Here is a 16447-nt window from a genome sequence, read left to right as displayed (position 1 = left end):
ACAAGATTGTAAGTATTTCAACACAATATTTGAGAACATCAAGAACATTTTATGAACATAATTCCATAAACATTAAATACTCTTTATTTCATAACACCTAAAAAGGGAGAACTCATGTCAAGAGGAATGTGTGCAGTAAAAATGGGGCAATAAACTACTAAAATGTTATTGTTTCATTTATTGTAAGGAGAGCCTCACTAAGCACAGGAGTCATTGGTGGTGTGTGCACTATTTTTCAATACTCTGGGTGATATTGAAGACGACTGAGAATAACACTATACCTCTGCAACAGAGTTTGAGCTTAGATAAAGTGCCTTATTATGAGTTTGGTGTGGACCACTGTTTAGGTGGTGGCGGTCCGAGAGTGGTGAGCTTAGAGGTCTGACTGCCGTATTATGAGCTGGGTGAATCAGCTTTGGGAAGACAGCCACTGGTCAGCTGAGACTGCCAGCAGACCACCGACCACCGGGTTCGCGGTAGGGAAAAGGCAGCCGCCATTGGGTAGTACAAGGGAGCTGCACTGCTGTGCTTACTATGAGTTGCCCGCGGCGGTCCAATCAAGGTGGCAGTGATGAAGGATTTGGAGTTCGTACTCACCCCTTTCTTGTTCTTCCAGGCAGATTCTGACATGGATACCTTTCTCCAGGTCGTCCCTTTACAGCAGGATCTTCACCCTGAGGATTACGATCCTGTTTGTGGAGATCTTCAGGTGAGTCAGTTTCGTAACATATACCCATTACCAGGACTGCCCACAGATGGGCTGAACCCCGGTAATGTGTATGTGGTATTTTTCCACATATATCATGCATATGCATGCACCCGATACATCTGCCATCGAAATGCATACACAGGAATCGATATATTTGTGAAACAAAAGTCACCACTGCTGCAACATCCCTGCCTCCACACCACCAGCCCCATGGTCAACTCGTAATAATGCAGTTTTTGGATTGCTAGTGCTGTAGGCTGCTGGCGGGGGCGGACGCGTCCTACTGTGGTCCGACTGCCAAACTTGTAATAAGGCCCAAAATATCCAGCACATAAAGGCACTTGATGCTACCGCCAATGAACCCTGTGGCTCAGTATTGAGGGAGGCAGCCTATACATCCCCATGCATGTTACAAGGAGTATGTCCACAATCGTAAATTCAAGAAGGATGGTTTAACAACAAAAACAAGTGAGTAATCCCAACTAAGTACCCCTTAAACATATTCTGTAGCCCTTCATAACATAGTAATCCTTGAAAATAGTGACAGTGGGATGTGGATGGTACTTATAAATCTACACCCAATACATTCACCCAGATATACACTATGGGACTCATTTACAATTAATTGGCATAGAGCAGCGCCACAAGTCTTTTTGCTGTGCTGCCCTATGCCAATTTGAAAGGGGAGGAATGAACCATAATTACAAGATACAGTGAATCTGTGTCCATTCTGCCTGCACACAATTTAGGGGCCGATTCCGATCCTGTATTTTCTTTTCCCGTACGACGCGTATCCGTATTTTTTTCGTACGAATCGTACAAGTCACGGCCGACCTGTGAAGTACGATTTGTATGGGTAAAAGTACATACGGATCGGCCCGATCCGTACGAATCGTAGCGGGAAAACTTATACGAGACGGACCCGGACACTTTTCCATACGAACCGTAAAAAGACAGTCCGAGCGTACTAGTACGATCCGGACCGGCTTTCCGATGTACGATTCGTACGGAAAACGTCCCGTACACAGGGAATGACTTGTACAAATGCAATGTCGGTGTATGCACCGTACATAGCAATGGCGGCGTATGCACCGTACATACGCAATGTCGGTGTACGCACCGTACATAGCAATGGCGGTGTACGCACCGTACATACGCGATGTCGGTGTACGCACTGTACATAGCAATGGCGGTGTACGCACCGTACATAGCAATGGCGGGGTACGCACCGTACCCACGCATTCATTGCGTGTGTACGGTCCGTATCACTGTTCTAATGGTGCCGTAGGGGTACATGTGGTACGCACCGTACCCACGCATTCTATGCGTGTGTACGGTCCGTATCTCTGTTCTACTGTGCTGTAGGGGTACGTGTGGTACGCACCGTACCCACGCATTCATTGCATGTGTACGGTCCATATCTCTGTTCTACTGTGCCGTAGGGGTACGCGTGGTATGCACCATACCCACGCATTCATTGCGTGTGTACGGTCCGTATCTCTGCTCTACTGGTGCCATAGGGGTACATGTGGTACACACCGTACCCACGCATTCATAACGTGTGTACGGTCTGTATCACTGTTCTAATGGTGTCGTAGGGGTACGTATGGTACGCACCGTACACATCCACTTCCATTGTTGCGGTACGCAGGGGTTGCTGGACACGCCCCCCCCAAGTGACCAGACCCTGGTGGTAATGTATGGGCTCCATATTATAGGTTTGGATTCGGGTATGGGGTATGTTTCCTGCTCCTGACCCCCACCCTGGCCCCTGGGTGTTGTTCTCACCTTCTGCGGCGTGTGCGTCGGGTCCGGTGCACCAAGTCGTAGGCTAGGAGGACCGGGATGACACATACAATGGGGTTCATGGCGTGTACGTCACATACCTGGGCTCCGTTGTGTGGCGGTTCATGTCGAACTCTGCTTTTCCGGCTGTGTTTGACTCTCGTAAAAAAAGAGTCATACGGAGTGACGTAGGGACGAATCGTATTTGCTGGGCCGAAACCGCTGCCTGAATACGTCCGGATGTCGCGTACAAGCTGTTCCGGATCAGAATCGTAGGTATTTTTTCCACGTACGGTCTTTTGGACGATTCGTACGGAAATGGGCTTTCTGTACGAATCGTACTTACTAGGTTGTAGGGACAGTTTACCGGGTACGAGTTGTACGGAGAAAGCGCTCCGTACAACGATTCGTACTGCCTTTTTACAGGATCAGAATCGGCCCCTTTGTGCCTAGTGCCAATGCATGCACCCTTGCACCCAGACCACTTTGACAATATTGCATACATATTACATATTTAGTATTAATGAATAAAAGGCATTACTCTGTTTTGAAAAGTTTGCAAAATCCAATTGACATTTTTCTAAATTGTTTAACATTTACTAAGTGCATTCATAATCCAAAACCTGAATAATGAATTAAAATTGAAAAACAATAATGTAAACCAAAATGTCAAAGCACCCAATTATTTTTCAAACTTACTCCTTTAAAATAGGAGGAGAGCACTACAGGTACTCTTTCTTCTTTCTCTTTAGTCACTATTTTCTTGGTTAAAATATCGAAATCCAATAAAAAATCAGATGAAAAAATAATATTTTCTTTTTTCGGTTTGAGTACAGAAAATACATGTTTTTCAAATTCTTTTTTAATTCTTTGTGCAAGGATCTAAATGTGGTTAATGCTCTTTATTTAACACATAACCACCTCCCTATATCTCCCTTTACAATACATTTCCTAACGTATAAGTGCATTTATGTAAATTAGATTGTTCTTACGTGATAGCAGATCCTACGTGCATTTAATCTTGACCAAGACACACCACTATCTATAGAAACAGTCCCACAATCAGGAATGCCACCTAAAAACTATAAAACAAAAAAGGAAAATTTCTCCCAGAGGAATGTATAGAAAACAATCGATTTTTTTAAAATGTTAATACATTGTCCAATAAATATATCTTTCGTAAAAAGAAAATCAGATTTCTTAAAAACATTAAGAGGCCGATTACAATGTCGGTCAAATCGCAACCAACGGCCATCTCTACATACAGTCTGCTCGCCGCATTATGATGCTGTGGGTGAAGGCATCGAGCGGAGGGACCGTCCGAGGCGCTTCTGTAGCCATCATCACCTAGTGATGGCAGAGCCAGGCTCAGCTTCCCCGTCGGAATTATGATTGCAGTTTCCGACAGCCATTTCATGTCGGCCTTTCTGACATGAAAAGGCTGTCAAAAAGTGTCCTTGGGGCCCCTGGCCGGGCTCTATTCCCCCCTGATGCTCCGCAATGGGGCCTGACTCAACATCCCTGCAGGGATGTTTGCAGACCTTGTCCGCCCTACATCGTAATGAACCCCTAAATACTTTCCATATATGTAATTTATTCTATTGTGGGGAGTGGAGTTGGCCTAACGGCTAGGGCAGTCGACCTTGCATCTGGGGAACTGGGTTCAAGTCTCAGCAATGACGCTGAACATCCTGTGATTCTAGGCAAATAACTTAATCTCCGCGTGCCTAACTGTACCTAATGCAACTGGTGCTATGTAAAGCGCTCTGATACTCGATTCGGGTCAAGTTCACGCTATATAGAACTCTGCAAAAAAAGAAAAAATTGTGTTAAAAAAATAATATGATGGAATCAATTGTATTGTGTTGATTTACTTATATTTATTATGTTTTCTAAATGTTTATATTAGAACAATTAATTATTATATGTTGTTTAAACTATATTTAGTATTTGTTTTGTTTTTAAAAATAAGAATCAAACTTTAGCTTGTTTCTGTAAATGTTTTAATTTTATCTTTAATTTTTAATTCATTATTAGATAAAAGTATTTTAATTATTACCTGAGTATTACTAATACACTTCCCAACCCATTACCACTAGATTCCTTACGTCTGGCTCCTAAAAATTACTTTGCATATTATAAAAAATATGCATTGTAATTTAAATATTTTTAAATTAGTTCAACTATGAATACACAAGTATTTCAACTCATACTTGAGTATTAATACCCTTCCCCACCCATTGTCCTACAGCTCGTACATCCCTCAAAATGATTTTGCATATTTAAAACATTTGCACTGTAATGTAATCAATACACAAGTATTTCAGATAATAACTGAACAGTAATGCACTTACCCACCCATTACATTAAGGGAGAGGTGTGGTGCAGCAGCGAGGGCGGCTGACTCTGGAGCATGTGGCTCACAGTTCAATCACCGGTGGCAGCTCAGCTCAGCACCCTGTGACTCTGGACAATAGCTCGCTTAATCTCCCCAAAGGCCCCCAGCAGGTGATTTGTTTGCACTTTACAAATACCGGGTTTGCTTGTTTGGTTTGATTACACCTGGGTCTCTTTCATCTTAGTCCTAAAAAGAATGTTTTAAATATTTTAAATAAATATGCATTGTTATTTTATTAATATTTAAATTTAAAACTTTTAAATGAAATTAAAAACGAAGGGCCTGTCGTCCGCCGAGTTCTAAATCAGGCCCTAAAATTAATTTTCGCCTAGTTGCTTCAAAATAATATTATAATAACATATGCTTACCTATACTTACCATTATGCAGGGTAAAGACATGCATGGTAAAGGCATGCATGGTAAAGACAGTTCACTGACAACATTTTGAGGTAAAAAATATAGAAGTAAAAACATATCAATGAAAAATATAGAATGCAAAAATATTGACTCCTTATACTGAAGCAATCAAAAAAATATTGATGTAAAAAATATAGTTGTACAAAATATCGAACTTTATATATATATAAAATAAAAGAATAAATATTAAATATATTAAATGATTAAGTTAATAAAAAATAAAGTATATTTAATATAAAATTTAAATAATGCAATACATTAACTTAATTAATAAAAGATAAACACACATACATATTAATTCATATATATTTAATTTAAAACAATTAATAAACTATTAGTTTTAATTTATTTTATAATTTTAAAATTATATACAAATGTACATATATATATCATTCTATTACAAATTAAAACATTAAACTATTTAAAAATCTTTAAACTTAAATTTCCCACTGTAGCGAGTGCAACAGTGTGAAATGTGTTGGATAGCGGAGGGGTAAAAATTACTATTCCCACTCCAGTGAGTGCAACAGTAGGGAAATTGTTGGATAGGGGAGGGGTAAAAATGACTATTCCTACTCCAGTAAGTGCAACAGTAGTGAAAGTGGTGGTTAGCAGAGGGACAAAAATGACTGTTTCCACTCCAGTGAGTGCAATAGTAGGGAACTTGTTCAATAGCAGAGGTGTAAAAATTACTGTTTCCACTACAATAATTGTAAAAGTAGGGAAACTGTTGGATAGCAGAGGGTTAAAAATTACTATTCTCACTCCAGTGAGTGCAACAGTAGGGAAAGTATTGGATAGTGGAGGGGTAAAAATTGCAATTCCCACTCAAATGAGTGCAACGGTAGAGAAAGTGTTGTATAGCGGAGGGGTACAAATTACTATTCACACTCCAGTGAGTGCAACAGTAGGGAAGGTTTTGGATAGCGGAGGGGTAAAAATTACTATTCCCACTCCAGTGATTGCAACAGTAGGGAAATTGTTGGATAGGGGAGGAGTAAAAATTACTATTCCCACTCCAGTACGTGCAACAGTAGGGAAAGTGTTGGATAGCGGAGGGACAAAAATGACTATTCCCACTCCAGTGAGTACAATAGTAGGGAACTTGTTTAATAGCAGAGGTGTAAAATTTACTGATCCCACAACAATAATTGTAGAAGTAGGGAAAGTGTTAGATAGCAGAGGGATAAAAATTACTATTTCCACTCTAGTGAGTTAAACAGCAGGGAAAGTGTTGGATAGTGGAGGGGTAAAAATTGCTATTCCCACTCCAGTCAGTGTAACAGTAGAAAAAGTGTTGGATAGCGAAGGGGTAAAAATTACTATTCCCACTCCAGTGAGTGCAACAGTAGGGAAAGTGTTGGATAGCGGAGGGGTAAAAATTACTATTCCCACTCCAGTGAGTGCAACAGTAGGGAAAGTGTTGGATTGCAGAGGAGTAACAATTAATATTCTCACTCCAATCAGTTCAAAATTAAAAACAAACAACATTTGAACAACAACAGTTTTTTTAGAAACAAAATTAATTAAAAAATACATAAATATGGTAAAAATTAAAATACTGATATATTTAATATAACAGAAAGTATAATGTTAAATACATATGACAAATACCTACAAATATTATATTAACTAAATAATAATTTCCAAACAAATAAATATTTTTAATCAGAAATTATTTAGAAACAAAAATATTAATTATTACAAACATTTACTTTTGTTATCTCTTACCCTATAACACCACATAATTTACAACCCCATATCAATTTTTAAAAAACATACTTAATTAACATAATTAATTACCAATTAAATCAATATTAATAATTTAAAACAAATAAAACTCATAAAACTTATTTAACTTCCCACACTTTAACCCTGTAATCCCCACAACCCACATCTGAAAATAAACTGTAAAACAAATGAATTACATAATTAAAACCTATTTTCAATTTAAAAACTAATGGTATTTAACAACTAATTATAAGGTAAGAAAGAACTTAATTTACTCCCCACATTGTACCCCTATAACAATAAAACCCACACACAAAATAATATAAACAAATACCCTAATTAAATATAAATTAATTAATTAACATTAATGGTTAACTAATTTTTATTAATCAAAAATAAAGTATTTACCACCCCTTACCCCACTAAACCACACAACCCGCACCTAATTCTTTTTTATACAATAACCATAATTAATTATCAAATCATTAATTTATATTAACAACCAATTAATAATTAATTACAAATAAATTACTTCCCACAACTGAACACTATAAAATCTCAATTAAATAAATAAAAAATAATCATTAATTTATTATAATTAAATTACTTCCGACCCTATTCTCCTATAAACCCGCAACCCGCAACGGAACAAAAAAATGCAAAATTGAATTAAAATAAAATTCATAAGTACTAAACATTTACCACATATATTAAAAAACATAAACAATACTTATACAGAAAAATATGCATCATAATATAAACTAAAATACATAACACTAATTAGGCAATTGATATTTTAAACAACTATATTTTTGAAAACAATATTAATGACGTCTATATTTTTAAAAACAATATTTCTTACATTAAATTCGATATTCCTGACCACAATATTCTTGCTGTCGATATTTCTGAATCACGATATTTCCAACTTGATATTTGTGTAAATCTACATTTCCAACTCAATATTCTGTCTCAACACTGGAAAAGACCTGTGCGTGGCAATGACACTTTCTGGGAGAGACTGCAATGTAAAGGCTGTTTCCCCTTTTTAACAGGTAAAAGCCTCCCTGTTACATACTTGTAAGTCACCCATATATAAACCTTGTAGTCCACAAGGTAGGGTGCATGTTTTTTAAAAGCGGGACATGTAGAATAATAATTTAACTATGCCTCTATAGTGACAAAGCCCTCATAGTTTTTTCATTGTGGCAAGCCTAGCTGTCTTATCTAGAAAACCTAACTATAGATTAAAATATTAAAACAGCACCCTTTGAATGCCTAGCTGTGCCTAGCTGTTCCAGCTAGAAAAATAATTAAATTACTATTTTAAATAGGGAGTAAAAGTCAAATTTAATTGTGAAAACTTTAAATAATCTAAATAAAAAGCCACTTTTAAAACGTTACCTCTTGCCTGACTGAATCACCAGCCTGTACTCAACCAAGGAAGAGGTATGAAAGAGGTGTGCAATTCCAACCCAAAGAAGCAGGCTGACCTGAATGAGTTGAGTTGATTCCTCTGAGCTCAATAGAATATGGAGGGAGGGGGCTGTGCCCATCCTGCTGTCCCCAAGCAGTCATACCTTGCTAGACAGGGAACCTTTACCGCATTGGTTAGGGAGTGCCCAGGAGTAACCCCACCCACTAGCTGATACCAAGCATAAATGTAGCACCCCAAGGCAATTTCATCAGAACACTGCTGGACTGGCAAAAGGATACCAGGCAGACTGAATCTGCTGCACGTGGCATTCATGATCGGTGAAGAAGGAACTGATGACGTTGGGTCCCCTTCCACCTGAAATCCAAGGACAGAAAGATCTCTATGGATCACTTAGCTGAACCCCTGGATAGCTCCAGAAATATAAGAAGGCTGACGAGGACATTTCTGAATCACAGCTGACCAGTGGAAACTAAACCTGAACTGGGGTTTGCTTTTGCCCTCGCCTGAGCCCCTGAGAGGCTCCAAATGCCCCCCCCCCTGAAGTCTTGCGCACTAGAAGTGTACATCTGTAGTTGTGTGAGAACCAGAAACAGTATGGGAACTTTTTCAAAACGTTTGTGCTAGAGTTACAACTTGACTGACTGGCTTTGAAAAGTATTCAACTACCACTCCACTGCATAGAATTGAATGTCAGGTGAATGTCAGGTGACTCCCATGAGGAGAAGACCCTATTCAGATTCAAACTTCCCTACTGCAAGGTCCTAGTGAGATCAATCTAAGTGGTATATCTGACCCATACTCCAGCACATTTGGCATCATATTACAGGAAGGTCCTGGTCTTCTGAGACCATTGACTACCACTGGTGGGTTGCACTTTCTGGTGCTATTTCCAGTCAAATCCTTAAAAATGTGCATCTCTGGTTTCCCTTATGTGATTTTTGTCATGTTTGTGTAATTTTGCTTATTAAATTAAATGTTTCTGTATTGTATAAATTAGAGTGGAAATCCTATTGAGTGTACTTCCCAAACGTTTACACATTTTCTTATAGTATAGCCTGTGTGCTCTGTACCATAGCTATCAGGAATTGCTCTCAGGTAGAAATTACTGAACACTTTGACTATATCTAGCAAAATAGTTACTTTATTACTTGTTGTGGACACCAATCCAGCCTAACATCTTTGAGTGCAAATGGTATGTCAAGTTTGCATTATGTACCATTTGTTAAATTCACATGAGGAGAAGTCCCTATTCAGAGTTCAAACTTCCCTATTGCCAGATCCTGGTGAGGCCAAACTAAGTGGTATATCTGACCCATAATCCAGCACATTTGTCATCATCATACACCTAGGTCCTGGTCTCCTAAGACCAATGACTACCACTGGTGGGTTGCACTTTCTGGTGCTATTTCCAGTTAAATCCTTGAAAAATTGCATCTCTGTTTCCCTTTATATGATTTTTGTCATTTCAGTGTAAATTTGCTTATTAAATTAAATGTTTCTGTATTGTATAAATTAGAGTGGAAATTCTATTGTGTTTCAACTTTTTTGACTGTATTGGTACTTCCCAATCTTTTACACATTTTCTTATAGTGTAGCCTGTCTGCTCTGTACCATAGGCCCCAGGGATTGATCTCATGTTGAAATTACTGAACGCTTTGACTATATCTAGCAAGATAGTTACTATATTACTTGTGGTGGACACCAATCCAGCCCAAAATCTTTGAGTGCAAATGGCTTGTCAAGTTTGCATTATGTACCATTTGCTAAATTCACATGACTTTCTCTAAGTTTACATTTCAAAGTAAAGCACTAAAACAGAGGCAAGAGAGATGCATACAGTCAGACTGGAATAGAAGATAGGTCAGGGTTCCAAAATAAAAATAAAAATGGCCCTCATTAGCGAATCAGCGTACTACCACACATTTGTAAATCAGGGCAGCTTTTAACTTGTAATGAGATGCTGTAAAGAGTTTTTTAAGACTGCATGCATGTGCGCTTGTTGCAGGCAATGTTTATTGTAATAGAAGGAAAATAAACAGTAACAACTAGCCCATCAGACCATAAAATAAGTCCACCAAGAGCCACACACTGACCTGACAAAAAGCCCTTCTGGAAGTGCCAGATTGCCTTATAGTCCTGCCCGACCCTCGATATGCAATGAACACTAGGTTAATAACTGTTAAGTAGGAACTTTCATGGCAAACACAAACACTCCTGACATGCATTTACTAGATTTGCTTGAAAACCTAAACTACAACTACATTCACTAGTCATAAGAGGAAGTTTGTAAAGTCAACTGATCTATTTTGGAATACGAGGAATAATTGGAGAATTTTAAACTTTTTACCAACTTTGCGCATGTTTCAAGGAGGATTAATTTTTTTCAGGCAAAGCCCAGCTGAATTAACTTATTAGATTTGGCTTTGTGTCAAAAACTATGGGTGCTTGTGCTGATCCATCTTAGTACCACCTATGTAACACCCTCTTGATGCAAAGTGGCACAAAGAAGTATAAAGTCCAATTTGTGCAATGAAAAGGGCACATGTGCACCCAAAAAATCCCTTTTGTTCTGGAAAGTTAATATTCAACTAAGACCTTGCACTACTTTAATTGACTTTGCATTACTTTTCGCTATTGCAAAGTCTTGATAAATCTGTCCCTTGGTGTTATTATGAAAAAAAGAAAAGTAGGATGTGCGCAATAGAAGTACCAACAACTAGTTACACTGTACTTTCCTTCACAAATACTTATTCTGAGAGGTGGAGCCAATAAGTCAAGAAGGAGTCCAGTCTCCATCTGAGTGCTGCAGTGACATAATTTATTTTTTAAACTCTGTTTATTGACATTTTCAAGTAATAATTGCAATTCCGCTGTCTTGCAAGGCAGCACAAATGTTAACAACACATACAACCATTCTTTGATTGTCCTCAACATCATTACATTGATGAACAAAGCATTATTCCTTCAGCATCAGCAATGACGGTTGCAGCATTGTGCATTCTTACACGAGATATTATCGTATCTTAGGCAGTCTGTGAACTATGTGTAGCCATTTGGTGCAAGTATTGGCGTAAAGGCTCCCAAATATCTCTAGGCCTTGACGTTGTGGGTAGCTCCTCTGCATATAGAGTAAGATTTCTTTTGCAGTACACCAGATCCTTAGTCCGACTCTCAACCTTTGGGGTCATGACACTTTCCCAGTCCAGAGCAACTCGGAGCTTGGCCATCAACAGTGCTACGTGCACAAATTTACCCACCGTTCCCTTTACATTAGGCACATAGCACAACAGACAAACTTGAGGTGTACATTGCAATAATACTCCTGTCATTTTCTGTATGTGTTTCAAAACTCCTTCCCAGAAGAGTACCACCCGTCTGCACTCCCATGCCAGATGTAGAAAGTCCACCGCAGGTTGGCCACAGCGTTTGCAGTTCCTTATTTCTCTTAGGCCGCACTTATGTAGCTTGACGGGGGTATGGTAAATCTGATGTATATACTTAAAATGTATAATGCGCAAATTGCCATTGGGCGTGAGTGCACTGGTCAATCTGCAAATTTGTTCCCATTCTTTTTCTAGTGGCGGTGTTAAGATAGCATTCCAGCGGGCCAGACTTTTATGCGGTGTAGTGGCTCTCTCATCCCTTACTTCCCTATATAGCTTGGTGACAAGTTTACGCCTTCATGGAGCAACCAGGAGCAGTTGTAAAGCTCGCAGTGTTGGGGGTTCTACTGGATACGTGGTGTAATGAGATTTAATAGCCTGCCACAATCTGTGTATGGTAAAATTAAACAGTAATGAGGGGTTGGAGATGTAGTGTAAGCCTTCTGCTGCGATAAAGTGTCCATCGGGAAAAATATCTGGCATAGAGACTATGCCCACCTCTCTCAGTGCCCTGAATGGACCCTGTTACCTCGCTACTGACAATGCTGCATGGTGCGAAATGGGCAGCGCCGGGGTGTACAGAGGGAGGCTGTTAGTTTATGGTGCCTATGGCCTGCCATGCTGTTATAGTCGTGTCGATTGTATTTATTTCAGTTTTTGACGTGCCTCTATGTGTGTGTGTAAGTATGCCCGCCAAGGGAACAGGATGAGCGCCGCCGCCTTCCACAGCAAAGTGCGGAGTGTATGCGTGTGGTCTAAACCAATAATATGCATACTGCGCTTGAGCGAACAAGTAGTATATAAGGGGGTCTGGAGCACTGAAGCCCCCTTAGCATAGTCCAGCATCAGTGTGGCCCAGCTCACCCTAGCCTGCTTCCCCCCATATCAATTGGAGAAGAGAGGAGCGCAACTTTTTGAAGAAGTGTTTTGTCAGTGTGAGTGGGATATTACAGAATAAATATAAAAAACGTGGTAGGATAACCATTTTAATAACCGCAATGCGATCCGCGAGAGAGAGAGGTAACAGGTGCCAACTGTCCACCTGCTGTTCCAAGGACGTACGCGCTCTGCCATAATTTTCTTTGATCACAACGTACGGGTCACGATGTACCTAGACACCTAAGTATTTTACCGGATCCGTGGTCCAGACCAGGGGGTAGTTAATGCTCAGTGGAGTCGTGTTAGGTGTTAATTGTATTACTATCGACTTGTCCCAGTTGATTTGTAAACCTGAGAATAAGCCAAACCTGATATATTCCCTCAGCACCTGTGCTAAATAGCGTCTCAGGTCTCTGATAAATAACACCATATCGTCGGCATATAGTGATATGCCCACCGGCCGGTGTAGGAAATTTAGGGCCGCTTCTCTAAGCCGTTGCCGAATAATGCAGGCCAGCGGCTCGAGTACCAGCGCGAACGATAGTGGCGAGTGAGGAAACCCTTGGCGAGTGCCTCTATGAATAAGAAATGGCAACATCTACAGTGGAGCATAGTTCTCCATCCCCTGAGGATGTGTGATTTTAGTTATGTGGTGATGGTCAACCCGGTGTTTGATTTTGTTGGCTATGCTGCGGCCTGGGCATCCACCCTCCCCATATGCACGCGCTACATGCCTGCTAGAGAGATAACGAGTCTTAGATGCCGACAGTGTATCATATACTAATACTAAATCGTGAATGCGAGTTAGCGTTTCCGGAGTGGGTGCAGTTGTGTATTGTTGCTCCAAATCCGTCAACGTTCGTTCAGTCTTTGCGAGTTGGTTTCGGAGATCTTTTGAAATACCAGCTGTAGTGCTGATGCAGACCACCCTTTTGGTCACCTTGAAGGCCTCCCATAGTGTAGACGCATTGGCCACTGTACCCATTATGAGGTCAAAATATTGTTCTATGGCTTTTCGTATGGTGACAGTGTATAAAGGGTCTAAGAGGGCCTCCGATGAAAACCGTCATGTAAAGGGGCAATGAACATCAGGAGGAATTCTAAGGGCAAGCTGCACTGGGTTATGGTCAGAGAGCATATGCGGGAGGACCTTGATATCAGTGACCCAGTCACTCGCCTCCTCGCTAAGGAGCCAATAGTCCAGTCGAGACCAGCTGTGATGCACAGGCATAGCGTGTGTACCCTCCCATGTTGTACTATTGCGCAGCCTCCATACATCTACTAGGCCAAATTTAAGCATAGCTTTATTTATACTGTGAGCTATGTTGGGTGGACGCAGTCCTTGTGGGTTTGATTTATCTAGGTGAGGGTCTAGGTATGTATTGAGGTCACCTCCCCATACAATAGCCACTTCAGGCCATACGCGTATCATGCTATACAAACGGGTAAAAGTTTCTGGTTCATAAACTATGGGACCATATACGTTAATAAAGGTAAGAAGGGAGACCCCTAGTTTACCCTGTACTATGGCACACTGTCCCTCATTGTCTGTGTAAGTGTTGATGGGTGTAAAGGGAAGCCCACGGTTACTCAAAGTAATTACCCCTCTGGCGTATGATGAATATGACGAGGCCAGTCTATACATCGCCCAACGAAGAGCGATCTTAGTCTCGGAGATTGCAGTCAGGTGCGTCTCCTGGAGGAACGCGATCTGAATAGCATGGCGATCCAGATAGGTAAACACTTGCTTGATTTTTTGGGGGTATTGAGCCCGCGTACATTCCATGTCAAACAGTTATAATTCTTACCCATGACCATCTAAAAACACAGGAGCATATTCTCAAGAACGTGTGATAACCATCGCAAAAGTTACTTAACGCAACCTACAACATCGTAGTCGATCGTGGGAATTTTATGCCGTGTTAACTAGGCATTCACAACACGGTGGTATCATGCAATAGTCACCAGATACCGCGTCAACTGACCACGATCAAATCAACGCCACACCGCAAAAAAGCGAAACGCGAACAAAAAAAAGCCGCGATGAGGCCAATCGCAATACAAAAATCAGCGAAAACCAGCTACAATTCACATTCACATACAGACCTGCAATTCACATGCGTCGGGCGGGAGCAATCACCATAAAAGTAGAAAAAAAATGACAAACAAATGCCAAACAACAGCCAAGCACAATGGATATTGCCAGAGCAAGTACAGAGGAGAACCAGAACCCCACAAGCCCCCCATAGGAGCTGCCTAGGACCTCGGGGTCAGGTAAGGGCGAGGAGAAGAAGAGTAGGAAGTAGCGTTTCAGTCCGCAGGAAAACAGGATCCTGATAACGGAGGTGGTCGAACACCATCAACTACTGTTCGTCACCTCCACTGTGTCATTGGCAACAAAAAATGGACTATGGCAGTCCATCGTGGACAAGGTGAATGCAGTTGGAGTGCTGAAGAGGACAATGGATGAGGTCAAGAGGCGCTGGAATGACGTCAAGCGCAAAACAAAGCTGAAACTTGCAAACTACCGGAAGGAAGCAATGCACACTGGAGGTGGCAGTCCTACGCCACAGGAGGAGCTGGACGACATGGAGGAAACGGTGTCCACAGTCATCAGTGGGGAGACGGTGGCTGGAGTCGGGGTACCTGACACTGCTCAACGGGACTGGACACAACAGCACCAGGGTGAGTGACGACCAGGGACTGAGGGAATGGGGGAGATGGGCACAATGGCACACATGCACAAGTAAGCACAACACGTCTGTGGACAAACCATGCCCCAGACCCCAACTCCCACCAAGAGAAGAATGTACCCAAGTATGCTAAATGTCTGCACTGTACAAGCACAGAAGTCAAAGGCACATTGCATTTAAGGGATAAGGGGCAGAAAAACAGAGCAGCAGGGGCCACTCCCCAAATGCAGTACACACACATAACATGCAGAGCACATCAACACTGACAACAAAGTGACACAAATCCCAAAACGTCCACACCAGAACACAGGACACAACTGGTGCCGACTGGGTGTAGACACTGTCCAATCACAAGTTGCATTGTAGGGAAATCTGATTTTATATTGTACAAGTGCAAACACACATCCGTGATGTGGTCGAAATGTCCACTGTTCCGCAGCAAATGGGCAGCCCCTCCGAAACAGCCACAAAGTACACAGTCATGCAGTCTGTATGTAAACATGTACAATGCGACAACACCCATGTGAACACATTGTTAAACTGCATCTCCCCTTCACAGTGCAGAGGGACACTCAACACCTCCTGCAGAGCAGCCCGAAGCTCTCTTCTCTGAAGATGAAGAGGACCACCACAGCTTCGACTCCGATGCCCTCCAAGAGTTCATTAACAGTCTCCGCACACCACCTCCAGGAGCAGGGCAGCCCAGCTGCAACATGGACACCCCACCCAATGCACAGACCACACAGCAGGTAGCACCCACCACCACAGCTGCCTCCCAGGACCCCCATGAAGAACACATGGCCTTCCAACGCTGTGTGTTGGGATGCCAGGAGCAGCTGGCTGAACAGGGTGGGCTTCGACCACATGGCAGACAAACTAGATGCCATATGTGGGTGTCTAAGTCCCATCAGGGACCACTCACAGTACCTAACAGACAACGACAGACCGCTCTATGCCCTCCAACGAACCATGGCTGACATCGCCAGAGTCCTGACTGTGCGACAAGAACGACTG

Source organism: Triturus cristatus, chromosome 3_1 (assembly GCF_964204655.1).
Source record: "Triturus cristatus chromosome 3_1, aTriCri1.1, whole genome shotgun sequence".
Lineage (NCBI taxonomy): Eukaryota > Metazoa > Chordata > Amphibia > Caudata > Salamandridae > Triturus > Triturus cristatus.
Note: the sequence above shows the minus strand (reverse complement) of the source record.